The sequence below is a fragment of the Haliotis rufescens genome, unplaced genomic scaffold (genome assembly GCF_023055435.1).
Source record: "Haliotis rufescens isolate VD_foot unplaced genomic scaffold, xgHalRufe1.0.p SCAF_1, whole genome shotgun sequence".
Classification (NCBI taxonomy): domain Eukaryota; kingdom Metazoa; phylum Mollusca; class Gastropoda; order Lepetellida; family Haliotidae; genus Haliotis; species Haliotis rufescens.
In genome coordinates, this window is record NW_025963779.1 from 90,839,483 (window position 1) to 90,855,034 (window position 15,552).

A 15,552-nucleotide genomic window follows, 5' to 3' on the forward strand; every position below is an offset into this window, starting at 1 on the left:
GCATTAAACAACAAACAAACATTGTTCCAATGTATATGACTGTCAGTCTATAATGTAAGGGACATGTCAGGTGTCGGCCTGCTCATTTTGCTGTAAACAGTTATCAACATTATTTTTACATCTTTAAAAGTGGTAAAAAAAAAATTGACTCTGAAATATTATATCGTTTTCCTTTCTGAACTCCATGATATTCCTATTTAGGATTTAGATAATGGGACAAAGTGAATCTTCGGGAATATCCTTTCAAGCCATTATTGAATATACCTTTTTTCTTTGTACTGGCTTGGTGTAATCATAACTGTTTGTCAATATCTTATCAGACAAAGTGAAGATGGAATTGGTCTGGTCTGATATGTGTGTGGGTTTTTCTTCCATGGTTTCCTCACTGGCAGCTCCTAATGACCCAGATGGAGGCTCGGAAACTTGAAACTGTCTGAAATGGAAACGGAACAGAATTAGGAGCTAGATTGGTGCACCTCCTGAACTGGAAGAGAGGTGATCAATTGATTTTGCTGGTATTGATTAGGTATTGATTAGCAAAGGTCCTAAGGAAAATGCACGATGTATTTTGACTGACATATTAATGGATGCTTCGGCATGGAGGACACTCTCGGCAAAGGGCAAGGCTCTTCGTTTTTGAGCTAGACTTATTGATTGTTGAGGGGAGGGCTGAGGCAGAGCTTTCAGACAGCCTCACACTGACTAGACCTCCAAAAAAGGGGAATGTTTTTGCACATTTAAAGTAGCGATATCGATTTAGTTGAAATAAGTGTGGAACAGGAATTGTTATGATTTACTGCTATTTGTAACAGAATAAGACTTTCATGAATACGGGCTGACCGAATGAGGAGGATGTCCTCTACAGGACCCCTGACTGGTGTGGCTGTACTAGCCACTAGTAAACTGAGATGACAACAGAATTAAATTGCCATCAAATGTAAGGCAACTAGGCTAACATAGGCTATTTTCCTGTTTCATCTGTATCATTAGAAGCAGGTTAAGACTCCACTTGAGTAGAAGTAAGGAGTTTTTCTCAACTTGGGCATGAGCATGGAGGCAAGGAGCTATAAGATCAATACATTCCAAAATTGTTTTAGTCCCCACAGAATTTGGACCAAAAAGGTTGAAATCTGAATTCTTTTCAGACTCAGCTGTTATATATGCTCAAGAGAATTGTGAAATCAAAATGCTGCTTTCTGATTCCAATACCAATGGCTCTGATTTCGTACAGTGGTGCTAACCATTCGTGTTCAGTAGACATAGGGGACGAGGAGCCTGAAGCTTTCCTGGGGCAAGTAGAAGCACCAATCATTAGGGAGAAATTGGCAATTGTGTTCATGACACCCAAAGAGGGGCTACTCACGGAGGCTAATGGTATTGGATGACCAAATATGCAGTTGCTATATATGCTGCATTCATGGTGGGTAGGGTGCCATGTTAAATATTTGGGGTATGCAAAGCCATGTTCTGTTTGGTGGGTGGCTGAGTCTGGTTACAGACATGCGAGGAGAAACATGTTTGATATTGTTACTCATGACGTGTTTGGTTGGGAGTCATGTTTGATATTGTTACTCATGACGTGTTTGGTTGGGAGCCATGTTTGGTGTTGTTGGTACAGAGAGTCATGACATGTTTGGTTGGGAGTCATGTTTGGTGTTGTTGATACAGTCATGACATGTTTGGTTGGAGTAATGTTTGGTGTTGTTGGTACAGAAAGTCATGACATGTTTGGCTGGAGTCATGTTTGGTGTTGTTGACACAGAGAGTCATGACGTGTTTGGCTGGAGTCATGTTTGGTGTTGTTGATACAGTCATGACGTGTTTGGCTGGAGCCATGTTTGGTGTTGTTGGTACAGAGAGTCATGACGTGTTTGGCTGGAGTCATGTTTGGTGTTGTTGATACTGGAAGTCATGACGTGTTTGGCTGGAGCCATGTTTGGTGTTGTTGATACTGGAAGTCATGACTTGTTTGGCTGGAGCCATGTTTGTTGTTGCTGGTACAGAGAGTCATGACGTGTTTGGTTGGAGCCATGTTTGGTGTTGTTGATACAGAGAGTCATGACGTGCAGTGTTGGAGGCTATGCATACCACCCTGATGACAGTATGGTGCATCTGACCTAGTGTGGGATCCCTTGTTTAGCAGCAGAGTGCATGATTTCTTCAGTCATGGTGTTTCTGTGTAATGTCCTTGACATGTGCAGACACTGTCAATCCGACTTGACTCATTAAAACTGGCCCATCAAATTTTCTTTTAAGTGTTGTTGTTGGTTTGGTGTTTAATGCTGCACTCAGCAATAATCCAGCTATATGACGGTGGTCTGTAAATAATCGAGTCTGGACCAGACAATCCAGTGATCGATATCATGAGCATGAAACATCCTCATTAACAGAGGGAAACAAATACCAACATTTGGGCCAGTAAATGTTACATATTGGATTGAAAAGTCAGTGGATGTGTTGCTGTGTCCAATACACATTTTGAAACCCATTTAACCCCTGGTATATCTGCTGTGCAGGGTAGTGATGAATTGATAATACAAAACAAAAACCAACATTGCCATGTATGTTAATGCCACGCTGTCGTTGCACTTAAGCCAGAAAAAAATGTAGATTTTTGTCTATAGAGTTTGTTCTACATAATTCATGTGTGATTGAAGCAGGGAAAGATAATATCAGGTCAGATGCATTGCATGATGGGAAGGCTAAAAACATCATTCCTGCTATAGTGAACATCGGTGTGTTCATTAAGAGTACATGAGGTCAAGGGTTGAAAGTACCGGTGAGTGAGTGAGCGTAGGCAGGACTGGTTGAGGGACAGGAGTAACACCAACAAAGTTTTACTGAAAGCTGCTGAGTGAGTGAGGGAAAGATTTGTTTGTTTGTTTGGTGTTTAACTCAGCAATATTCCAGCTATATGACAGTGGTCTGTAAGTTATCGAGTCTGGACCAGACAATCCAGTGATAGACATCCCGAGCATCGATCTAGACAATCAGGATATGATGACATGCATCAACCAAGTCAGTGAGCCTGACCATCAATCCCGTTAGTCTCCTCTTACCATTTACTGCAAACATGGGTTGCTGAAGACCCTTCTACCTCGGATCTTCACGGGTTGAATGAGGGAAAGAGTATAAATGTGTTTGTTTTATGCCACTTGTCAAATTAAGAGGGGGAACACAAAGAAGGAGCTTAACAGTGTATGCATCAGGGGATCAACCATGCTGTTTGTGTGATGAGTGAACACCTTACCTACTCGACCATTGTTCTGGGTTGGGGCTGGCAGGTTCATCTTCGGTCTGATGGCAAGTCGGTTGTATGATGTGTTGTTACATGAAGCTGGGGCCCGCCTCCTGGTATTGACATATTGAACTAAAGTTTGTTAGCGATAAAGACAATGAAGACTATACTTCACTGAATGATGCATGATGGGAGGAATAATGATGCTTGCAAACTTCTCCATACGTAGTATGTAGTTTACCCGGGGGAACAGGGACAATATGTCAGAAATTGAAAAACATATAGAGAATGTGAGTGTGTGAAAGAGTGGATTGACCCGAAACCTAGACGTGTTGAAGCTATTGAAGTCGCTGGGTGCAGTTAGGTGTTTATCCTTGCACTCATAGTACACAGTCCAGGAGATTCAGTCTTGTCAGACCTCACATGGGTAACGTTCAGGTAATGGGTTGTGGCTCGCTTTACCCGAAGCCAGCCTTGACGGTTTAGTTCACATTCTCATCCATGACAAATATGATTTTACCTTGGTTTAATTGGGTTTGTACCCTTGTGGGGATTCTCTGGCAGAATAGGTCTCCATTACCTTATTCTTGTCTCCCTGTGGTGATTCTGGTGCAGAATTGGTCTCCAGTATTTCATGCTTGTCTTCCTGTGGGGATTCAGGGCGATTATGGGTCAGAATAGTTCCCCAGTACTTTATGCTTGTCTTCCTGTGGTGATTCTTGGATAGAATAAGTCTCCAGTATTTCATGCTTGTCTTCCTGTGGGGATTCTTGAATAGAATAGGTCTCCAGTACTTCATGCTTGTCTCCCTGTGGAGATACTGGTGCAGAATAGGTCTCCAGTACTTCATGCTTGTCTCCCTGTGGGGATTCAGGGCGATTATGGGTCAGAATAGTTCCCCAGTACTTCATGCTTGTCTTCCTGTGGTGATTCTTGGATAGAATAAGTCTCCAGTATTTCATGCTTGTCTCCTTGTGGAGAATGTGGGTCAGAACAGGTCCCCAGTACTTCATGCTTGTCTCCCTGTGGTGATTCGGGGTAGAATAGGGATTCAGGGCGATTATGGGTCAGAATAGTTCCCCAGTACTTTTGCTTAAAACAATACTCACTCACTCACCCTATATGTATGTAAGGTGACAGCCTCAGTACTCACGGCAATGACGAATCACTGTACACTATCAGGAAAACAAGACACTGTATCTTTGTTTTGAAAGAAATGGTGAGATAAGTGCTGTGACTTAAGAGGACTATCTGGAAAAAGATTACAGGCAAGTTTTGTTAGTTGTCGACTGATATCTATTTCTTGCAGAGTTATCAGAAAAGTCGTTTTGATACCTACTGTTTCCCATGATTATTTGATGAGTAGGAAACTGTGGAGTTGGAGAGAAACGAGACAAACACTGTGTGGCAGGCCTATAAGAATTGGATGACTCGTAGTCACTTATTGATTCCAGTAGATAGCAGGAAGAAATGGAACTTTGTGATTTGTTTTCCACTGTTGGAGGTGCTATTGATCAGGTCCAGCTATAAACGCGGGGTTTTGATAAAAAAAATTAAATATGCAGTGGGATTGATTCTTGGTTATGATTGCATGAAAGGGGTTGCTGCAACAGAGCTGGTGACGATGACAGAGTTATTTCACCTTTTGATTTTCACCGTTTGAAACTTGAAACTTATACATACTTTTTCGACGATAAGAAAACGAAAAAAAAATATGAAGTAGAATGTTGTTATGGTTTAATAATGATGGTCTTACCATTTATAATACCTTGAAAAAAAAAGTTATTGTTAAGTCATGAGGCGAGAAAGGACAATGATTATCTGTAGAGTGTAGATGGTAAAATTAAGTCGTTGCTTTAGAAAAAACGATTGTGACATTTGTACTGTTACATTGGTCCTTGTTTAGATATATTTTTAGTCATTAGTCTTTATGTGGTATGTGGGATATTTACTAAGATGGGACAGGGATAATTTATTTATATGATATTACTGTTATATATTGGTTAAATCTGTGTAAATCAGCTACCTTATCTTAGCTCTGGAATGATCCGTACTCTTGTAAGCATATTTTTGAATAAAAATTCTTATCAGTTAAGAATTGCAAAAAGTGTTGAGGTTAATATCTTACAATTATTGTATGTTACTAAAACCAACAAGCAGTATAATGTGTTAATTTCTCTCAAGTTTAGTTTATAGGTTATCAGCTGTGAATATGTTTACACACATTTCTTTTTATTGCCAACTTGTGATAAAATTCGAGCAGAATCAATATGTAAAGAAATCAGTGTTAACAGGGCTGTTGGTGGTATTGGCGGAGTTCGTGGAAGACATGAGGATGATAGTGATTTAGTATCAGTGAAATAATACGTTGTAGTTGCATGATGTATACATAATTCTCGAGTAGTTTTTGTTTTGGATGTTTTGTTGTTGATGCTATGACAACTAAGGTTGTATTCTATGGGTATACCCTCTGCAGGAGCTTTCTGGGTGATATTTACGACTTGGATTGAGGCTCACAATATCAATCACTGGATTGTCTGGTCAAGACTCAATTAGTTACAGGCTACTGTCATATATCTGTAATATAAGGTGTTAAACTCACTGACTCACTGACTGACTCACTGACTCACTGGACTGACTGACTGACTGACTGACTGACTGACTGACTTGTGAAGATTGGGGTTCTTCAGCAACTTATGGACTATGCTTATTGAAAGAGGCGACGAACGGGATTGAGTGGTTAGGCTCTCTGACCTGGTTGATGCATGTCATCATATCCCAAATGCGTTGATCAATGTTCATGATATCAATCACTGGATTGTCTGGTCCAGACTCGATTATTTACAGAAAGCCATCATATGGCTGGAAAATTGCTGAGTTTGGCATTATACAAAAAACAAACACTCAGGGGTGGGTTGGAATCAGACATGGAAAATTATGAATTTCAACAAATTGCAACTATCATTATAAATTTCAGATCTAATGTTTGCCCATATGTAAGACTAATGGGTTGTGGCTCGCTTTACCCGAAGCCAGCCTTGACAGTTTAGTTCACATTCTCATCCATGACAAATATGATTTTACCTTGGTTTAATTGGGTTTGTACCCTTGTGGGGATTCTGTGTCAGAATAGGTCTCCAGTACTTCATACTTGTCTCCCTGTGGTGATTCTGTGTCAGAATAGTTCCCCAGTCCTTCATGCTTCATGATATAAGATTATCCTTAAACATTGTAAGGGAGTTTTCTACATGTGGATTGGAACATTGTGGAGAAGACTGATTATAATTCTGTCAGTACAACTAGCCAGCTCTTGACTCTTTTCATTACCTGCTTACCTTGAGATAACACACAACTTTAATAAAAAATAAAATCATTGACCGTCAAACTTTTTCGCTGCCGAGTCCCATGTCAGCATATCTTTCATAATTCATGAATGTTTGTCTGTTTGATATTAGAGAATCTGTGCAGTGGGGCATGGATCATGGGGCATGGATCAGGCACTACAGTTTTATGGCTGTTGTAAATGGTTGGAAATATGGTAGGTGGTTGTATGTCGGTGACAGTGTCCCCCACTAGATCACCGTGTTTGTTTGTTCTCTCTGCTAGCCTGTACCCCTTGAACTTGTGTTTAGTTTGGAACGGGCTACACATTCTCTGAGGGGTTCCCTGGGATGTGGAGGTAATGCTGAGATTCTGCTTACAAAACTTCAACAAGCGCAAACACACAAGTTTAGTCAATGAAGTTTAAATGGGATCTATTGTGTGAACATTGCTTAGGCCTTAACAGCTGTTCTATCAACTTTGTTGTGTGACGTTTTGTGCATCGATATTTCTGATGCGCTTGAGTTGAAACTGGAGTCGAGGTAAGTTTGTCCGATTCTCATTCAGCACCAGGGGGAGGGCTGAGAAGGCTGTGTCAGAGGCGAAAGGTTGAAACGCGGTCATTTTAATCAGTGATATGGAAGTTTGAGAAATCCGGCTTGTTTGTGGCTAAGATCTGATATTGTGGATAATTGCCAAGTGTAAACATTTGACATGGAAAGGTAAGGTCTACAACTTAACACCCCCGACTGTTTGATGGTTAAGTCTGTGGCTATTTGCTTAGATGAGTTCACTATTGATTTTAGGGGTGATGGAGTCCCAACACCTGGACCAATGTTTATTGATCGGTTCTACACATTTATGACATCTTTCTGCTCAGATTTAAAATTTATTGTCTTCATTCAAAAAGTGGAAAGCTCTCAAATTCAAGTGAGCTAAATCATTTAGACGGTCGAAAGGAGGTTCCGCCGCATGTGAATTTTACGAACATCGATGAAAATGGAGGCATTGATGGGTCTGGGAGCCTCTAACATGCTGTCATTCTAAACGTGCGTACAATTTCCAACTCAAATATACTTGAACTCGTTAATACCAGTAGCGAGCCGGCCTTATGTAAGACCCTTTGTCTTGTGGGAAATTTTTCAACAGAGAAAATGAATAACGCCCGGTTTCTCATCCCGTCGTTTATGCCAAAGCTTCTTCGTCTCCGAAAACTTTGTGGCGTGGAGGATATTCTGGTGTGCTCTGGAGGTGGGAAAGTTTTGTCAAACTCGACAAAGTTGCTACAGCGGAAAAAGTAGCGACACGACTGACAAGTGTTACAAAGTTGTCTTTTCCCCTGTAGTAACAGTTTGGTGATTCATTTAGCTGCTCTATTGCTACTTGTAGTTTAGCTGCGGTAGAAACTTTTCATGTTTGATCTTTAACTCTATTTGTTTCTCAGCTTGCAGTAATGTCCTCTAAAATACTTCACAGTAAGATATGTCTCATGTTGGCTCTGTTTCATTTAGATGAACTGGTTAAATGTGTAGTTTTGTATTTTGACATTCTTTATTCTGGAAGTACTTGTGTGGTTTTGCAATGAAACCAGAAAGATTATCAGATAATTCTTTGTTCACTGATTAGTGTGGAAATTGTAGTTATTTAATGTACCATATGTTTTGTAAATGAATTATCATTTATGTAGTCATATGTATAAAGAAAATCAAGAATTGATACGAAAATTATTTTTTAATTATATAATTGTTAAGTGAATGTTTCTGAAAAAAGTGGATCAGTTTTCCTTAGGTTTTACAAAAAATAATAATGGTTTGCTGGAGATGGATTTGTGAGGAAGCAGTGACTCCATTAGCGATCCATGGAAGCAAGTGGGGATCCACACTTTGGTATATAAGGCAGCTTGGGTTGTATACTCCCCAGGGAGCTGAGAATGAGAATGATTCTAGAGTGCACATTGATCTAGTGACCGGGATATTAATAGCACTTTGAGCATGCCCCTGAGTGCTGTGGAAATATGTGCAATATAAATGACCTATTATTATTATTATTATTATTATTATTATTATTATTATTATTATTATCCACAGTTCCATGGTTCCTCAGTCCTTAATGAGGGGATAGTTTATGGGGACAATGCCCTCCATACCAGATGGAGAAGGTTGATTGTGTCAAATGTATTGAAGCTCTGCTTTATGTTATTGCCTACAGTTTTGATCAACCTTAAGAATAGTCTTTGTCTTCAGAATAAAGCATCCTAGTTCTTGTGTCCGATCTGGAAAGAAGTGCCTAAGAATTGTGTTTCAATTATTTTTATTTTTATCCTCTTTTAAAATGATCTGCCTTTGAGAATTACTGATAAATTGTGTTTATTATATGTTAACTTCTGACTTTTTTAGATGAAATTAAAAAAAATCATTTTCTATTAGTGCAAAGCTATTAATGTTTGATGGTTTCAAAATTAAAATCCTTGAGTTAAATGTTCGAACCTTTGTGATCCTTCATGGTGGCCTTTCTTGAAGCCGAGAATTAATGATTAAAATTTAAGTTGGAAATGAATAATAAAAAGATGTTAATATTGAATTATACGGCTTGACAGTGTTCATGAATTTACCACAATCCAATTAAATCTGGTGCATGAGAAGTAAGATTTATCTAATAAAATAAGTCTGTCACAACAATCTGTAAAATATTGATCTTACTTCGGTACATTGACAACAGCGTTTCAAAGATTCACAATAAAACTGATAGCATGACTTTGTAATTGACATTAAATGAAGCATATTTTGCCTGATTAATCACATTAACTGCCAGTGTTTACAGTAGGTGGCGCTCATTATACTGCAAACTGTAAACGTAGAATTTCACCCAACCGGGGGCCAGACGTGAATATACCCTCACGAAGCTATTAGCACCCACTCCTATACCAGAGGAGCTTCGGGAGTGTTAAGCATCAATTATTTTCTGGCCAAGCAGACGTTTTGAGGACTATCAGCTCGGAGAACTGGGTGTCAGCTATGGTCATTGTAGTATGTATTGACTGATTGTTAGAGGGATTGATAATGTAGGAACTGATCAACAGGGACGACTGCCTCGGGCCGCTGCTTCCTACGTCATGTTCCGTAACTCGGCCAAGCTAGCTACGTAAACCTGGACAAAGTCAAGGGGACCAAACAAGCAGGCAGTATTGATCACCAGATAAGAGTAGCACGAAACTCGCTCGGCTTTGATGTCGGTTGAAGTGACAGCTGATGGATCAGTGGAAATAGGCAAAAGAAAGCGATGTGATGTTCATCTCATATCTTCATAGGTAATGCACATGGAATTTAAGAAAAAATCTTTTAGTCTATGGTTGCGTTGGAGGTGAAAGTCATTGGTTTCTGACATTTTCTTCGTGTGTAAAAAGTAAAATTGATCACTTTCTTGAATGTTTATGATTATTTTCACCCAGTGTGAAATATGACGCTTTGATTGAATATTTTCACGAGATTTATGGGATAAGTACTTAAAATGAAACAAAAGACGCAGTGTCCTTTCAGGAGAGTGAGGGAATTCCAACACACTGGCTGAAACACATTGTAACGATCAAGGTAACTACGTCTAATTCAGATATTATCTGTTATGTACGTCCCTTATGGTCAGAATAGTTTCCCCAAGAGAGAAGGACGATTGTATGTGTATACTGTATGTAGGCCAAATGGTCAAGGTGAAGTAAATATTCACAATACTGATGGATAATCTGAAAATGCTCCTTTAAGGACCCCTGGGTGCTGGGCTTGTTTCCTTCGTCGGCTGTTGATGCAGTGAGGGTGGTGTGGCCGCAAGGTTAAGACTAATGAGCTCGGGCATAAAGTTAATTATCAGGTTAACACCATGTTGGGGAGCAGGTTGTCGACTGTCGTCTAATCTCCCAGGGGTATGAGCGGCGGGATGCACGGGGTTGAAACCAAGCACACTTGGTTAGGTAATGGATTATTTATCAAATGATATGGCTGATTGGTGCTGGTGATTGTTGCAGGTGTTTAGTGCAGGTGTTCAGTGCAGCCCGATCTGTGATGGTACATAACGTAAAATTTATCTCTCTCTATGACGAAGATAGGCAACACACCTATCTCAGCCTTGAAGCGAGACTGACAGGTAAACAAAACTGGGCATCAGTGAATGAAAGAAAGATGTTTAAGAATCAGAATTAACTGCCTGATTTTATTCTTTCTTGTCACAGCATGTATCAGCCGTTAATTCTCAAGTGGGAAGTGTAACAGAAGTTGACACAAGGGTGAGTGAATTCACTTGCCTTCAGAAAACATTTTTACGGAATTTTGCTGGCACAACCTTGTCTCGTACTGTACATGTTGGGGCAGTGTTGTGTTGAGTGAGTGTGGTGATGTCCCTTGGGCCCGGGGATGCAGGGGCTGTCCTTGGACTGTCAGTCCTGATTTGGGGGGTCCCAGGTGTGGCGGTGGGGTCCCACCGAGACTATTGGACCAACAACAAATAGGAAGTATTTGTGACGCCTTACGCCAATCATAGACAGGACTTTTGAAACAAAACGTAAGGTAAAGAGAATCGGACATGGATAGTTATAGTTATGATTTATGCTGCTGTACATGGTCACAGCAGAATGTTAACGATATCTTTGTGTAGGGGCCATAAATTTCAGCGAGTCCAGTGATGGGATTCGAACCGTCAGCAAGCTGACAAGGTAAGGATGTCATCTGTGGAATAACACCACGTCCTTCTACATTTGCATCCCATCAGATTTCCAGTGCAAATTATTAGCGTCCACTCTCAATTTTTATGATCAGGTGGGTGGCATACTCTGGTGTCCTTGCTCACGCCGTCAATCACAGGCTTGTGTGGTTGTCATATTGCTGACTGCATATAAAACAACAGTCACTCACTCACTCATGCAGAAGCAGCGATGTCACTTAGGAATGCAGGAATGTCGTCAAACAGTGGATAATGTCACGTTTTACTGAGAGTGAGAAACAGCCAGACTGGCGGGATTTACATCATCCCTGAAGGTTTTTGGCAGTTGCGATAAGATGGAGTATTGGTTATGCAGAATAAAAGATATTATGCTGTCTTGCAAAATATAACTTTTTTTCTAGTAATCTGGTCATATGTCTGTACAGGGTATATTGATCATATGCATGGTAGGGTTAATTGGTCATATGGCTTGGAAGGGTTAATTGTCATGAGTCTTGGAAGGGTTAATTGTCATAGGTCTTGGAAGGGTTAACTGTCTTATGTCTTGGAAGGGTTAACTGCTCATATGTCTTGGAAGGGTTAACTGGTCATGTCGTGAATAGGAAAAACAAAACATGAATGGCTGCCTAAGGTATACATGTTATTTAACCCAGAGGTGTAATGACTATAGAAAAAGGTTTCCATGGTTACTTTCTGGTGTCTTAGACACCCAGGGGTAGTATCATCAGCAGCTGATGTATTCTAGTAAACATGTTACGATTATTTCCATTAATGACTGAAACGACTCTGGCAGTAATGGCCGATGTTAATTAATGTCTGTGCTCGTGGATATCATTCTCCAGTTCACCAGGACGCTGAGGAGGAAGTCAGTATAGCTACTCCACCTTTAGCTGATCACCTGATGCTGTACATCAAAGTAGTGAATCATACTGTTTTCTATGACTATTGAATTAAACTGACATAAAAATGAATTACACATCATTATTTTTGTAGCAAATCTTTAGGCAGTATTTAAGGTCTTGAGACGGAGACCTGGGTCGTTAGGAGAGATCTTGTTTCAAGTTTTCTTGCACTTATGACTATAGTGGAAATGTCAATGATTGTGATTAGCAAGACATTTATCAGGAAAACATCCAGTAGAAAATGTGATAGTCTATGAGATTAGCAATATACAGCCAGTTAAGGGGTTGTATGGGCTGTTATGAATGGAGGAGGATGAGTCTCTGCTCTGGCTATCATGTGACATACAGGAGAGCTGGTCGAGTTGATCTCACACTGATGGAATGGTCGCACGTCATTGTTATGACACACGGGTCTGTCGGAACAAATGGTTATATAGTTATGATGTTTGACGTATCACCTGGTGAGGCTCCCATCATGCACCAGTAGCACACGCAGGAACATTTGCCGATCATGATTCTAAAGATGCAATTATTTTTCAACCCGAGTCGTTTGGAGGGCTGATTGATACTTGAGACTTTATTTATAGGCATAATATCTCATTTCATGTGGGATTCAGGTGTTTTAGATTTCAATTTGAGCAGATATCTGTCATTATTGATGTGCCCGCACTCTAGGAGGGTTGTTGAAATACATACCTCCATCTGAAGAGTGGTCAGCTGACCTGTGCCGCGATAGGGAGAGGGGGGTTCTGATGACGGTCTTGCGTAAGCTGCTGTGGCCTCTCTTGGTCGCTATTGCTGTACATGTGTACCGATAGTCCATGAGCCGACCATGCTTATTTGGCATAAGTTCTCATAGATGCACAACAAATGTTCTGTATTTACTTGCCGTGAGCTGATAAACAATTGTTTGCTTGTTTGTTGATTAATGCCGCACTTAGCAATATTCCAGCTATATGACGGAGGCCTGTAAGTTATCGAGTCTGGGACAGACAATCCAGTGATTGACATCATGAGCATGAATCCACGCAATTGGGATACGATGACATGCATCAACCAAGTTAGTGAGCCTGACCATCCAATCCTGTTGGTTGCCTCTTACGACAAGCATAGTCGCCTGACACGACAAGCATGGGTTGTTGAAGACCTGTTCTACCCTGGATCTTCACGGGGGACAAGCATGGGTTGTTGAAGACCTGTTCTACCCTGGATCTTCACGGGGGACAAGCATGGGTTGTTGAAGACCTGTTCTACCCTGGATCTTCACGGGGGACAAGCATGGGTTGTTGAAGATCTGTTCTACCCTGGATCTTCACGGGGGGCAAGCATGGGTTGTTGAAGACCTGTTCTACCCTGGATCTTCACCGGTCAGTAAAAAACTGTGAAGCTCAGCTTTGACCATTTGAAATGTGTTAGGGCATTAGCTGCTTGTTCATCGGGAATGATAGTGTCAGGAGGTTAACTGTCATGTTACTTTAGGGGAGGTTAACTTGTCATGTGTCAGGAGGTTAACTCAAGAAGTTAACTGGTCATTCATCAGAGGAGGTTAACATGGATCTGTTGAGGGTTAACCACCCATTTATCCATCAAATTAGTGAATACACAATAATCCGGTCAGTACACTATGGTGGCCAATACACTAAGGTAGCCAATACACTATGGTGGCCAATACACTAAGGTAGCCAATACACTATGGTGGCCAATACACTAAGGTAGCCAATACACTATGGTGGCCTATACACTAAGGTAGCCAATACACTATGGTGGCCAATACACTATGGTGGCCAATACACTATGGTAGCCAATACACTATGGTGGCCAATACACTATGGTGGCCAATACACTAAGGTAGCCAATACACTATGGTGGCCAATACACTATGGTGGCCAATACACTAAGGTAGCCAATACACTAAGGTGGCCAATACACTATGGTGGCCAATACACTAAGGTAGCCAATACACTAAGGTAGCCAATACACTATGGTGGCCAATACACTAAGGTAGCCAATACACTAAGGTAGCCAATACACTATGGTGGCCAATACACTAAGTTGGCCAATACACTAAGGTAGCCAATACACTATGGTGGCCAATACACTATGGTGGCCAATACACTAAGGTAGCCAATACACTAAGGTAGCCAATACACTATGGTGGCCAATACACTAAGGTGGCCAATACACTAAGGTAGCCAATACACTATGGTGGCCAATACACTATGGTGGCCAATACACTATGGTGGCCAATACACTAAGGTGGCCAATACACTAAGGTGGCCAATACACTAAGGTAGCCAATACACTAAGGTAGCCAATACACTATGGTGGCCAATACACTATGGTGGCCAATACACTAAGGTGGCCAATACACTAAGGTGGCCAATACACTAAGGTAGCCAATACACTAAGGTAGCCAATACACTAAGGTAGCCAATACACTAAGGTAGCCAATACACTATGGTAGCCAATACACTATGGTGGCCAATACACTAAGGTGGCCAATACACTGGCCAATACACAATGTGACCAATACACTAAGGTGGCCAATACACTATGGTGGCCAATACACTAAGGTGGCCAATACACTAAGGTGGCCAATACACTAAGGTAGCCAATACACTAAGGTAGCCAATACACTAAGGTAGCCAATACACTAAGGTAGCCAATACACTATGGTGGCCAATACACTATGGTGGCCAATACACTAAGGTGGCCAATACACTAAGGTGGCCAATACACTAAGGTAGCCAATACACTAAGGTAGCCAATACACTAAGGTAGCCAATACACTAAGGTAGCCAATACACTAAGGTAGCCAATACACTATGGTGGCCAATACACTAAGGTGGCCAATACACTAAGGTGGCCAATACACTAAGGTAGCCAATACACTAAGGTAGCCAATACACTAAGGTAGCCAATACACTAAGGTAGCCAATACACTATGGTGGCCAATACACTAAGGTGGCCAATACACTGGCCAATACACAATGTGACCAATACACAATAATAGAATTGGGTCGGTCCTCAGTTATCGATATGATAAACAATATCGTGGCATGAACTCCTACTTAATCATCACTATTGTAATTGAGTATCTCAATCACTATAATAACACACTGCTCAGACCATATGGCGTTCAGGTCGCTGTAGCCTGCCTGTCATTGGGGGACGTTTTGGTTAATATTGGTCCCTAATTAATCTCTCACCTAAGGCCATCCTGTTAGATGTATTGACCCCTTGAATCTCAGGTGACAGAGCAGTTTATTACATGGTGTTCTACCAGGTAGATTACTAGATAGGACGGTATCCAGGCACAGGTACATGCATATATCACCTTGGAGCCCCACCTCCCACATCGAACATGACCCACCCTGGGCCGGG

The 15,552-nt window shown here is 41.0% G+C and overlaps 1 protein-coding gene across 12 annotated transcripts in view; it reads left to right on the plus strand.

The window, feature by feature from the left end:
• Positions 1 to 15,552, plus strand: part of LOC124134164 (myocyte-specific enhancer factor 2A-like) — a 114,176-nt gene that overhangs the window by 18,592 nt on the left and 80,032 nt on the right. Inside the window, exon 1 of one of the 12 annotated variants that reach the window (XM_046498853.2) lies at positions 9,847 to 9,866. The exons of the other annotated variants lie outside the window; for them this stretch is intronic. The gene's annotated coding sequence lies outside the window, so the exon portion shown is untranslated. Of the gene's footprint in view, positions 1 to 9,846; positions 9,867 to 15,552 lie in introns of those variants that run through there. 12 annotated transcript variants of the gene reach the window in all.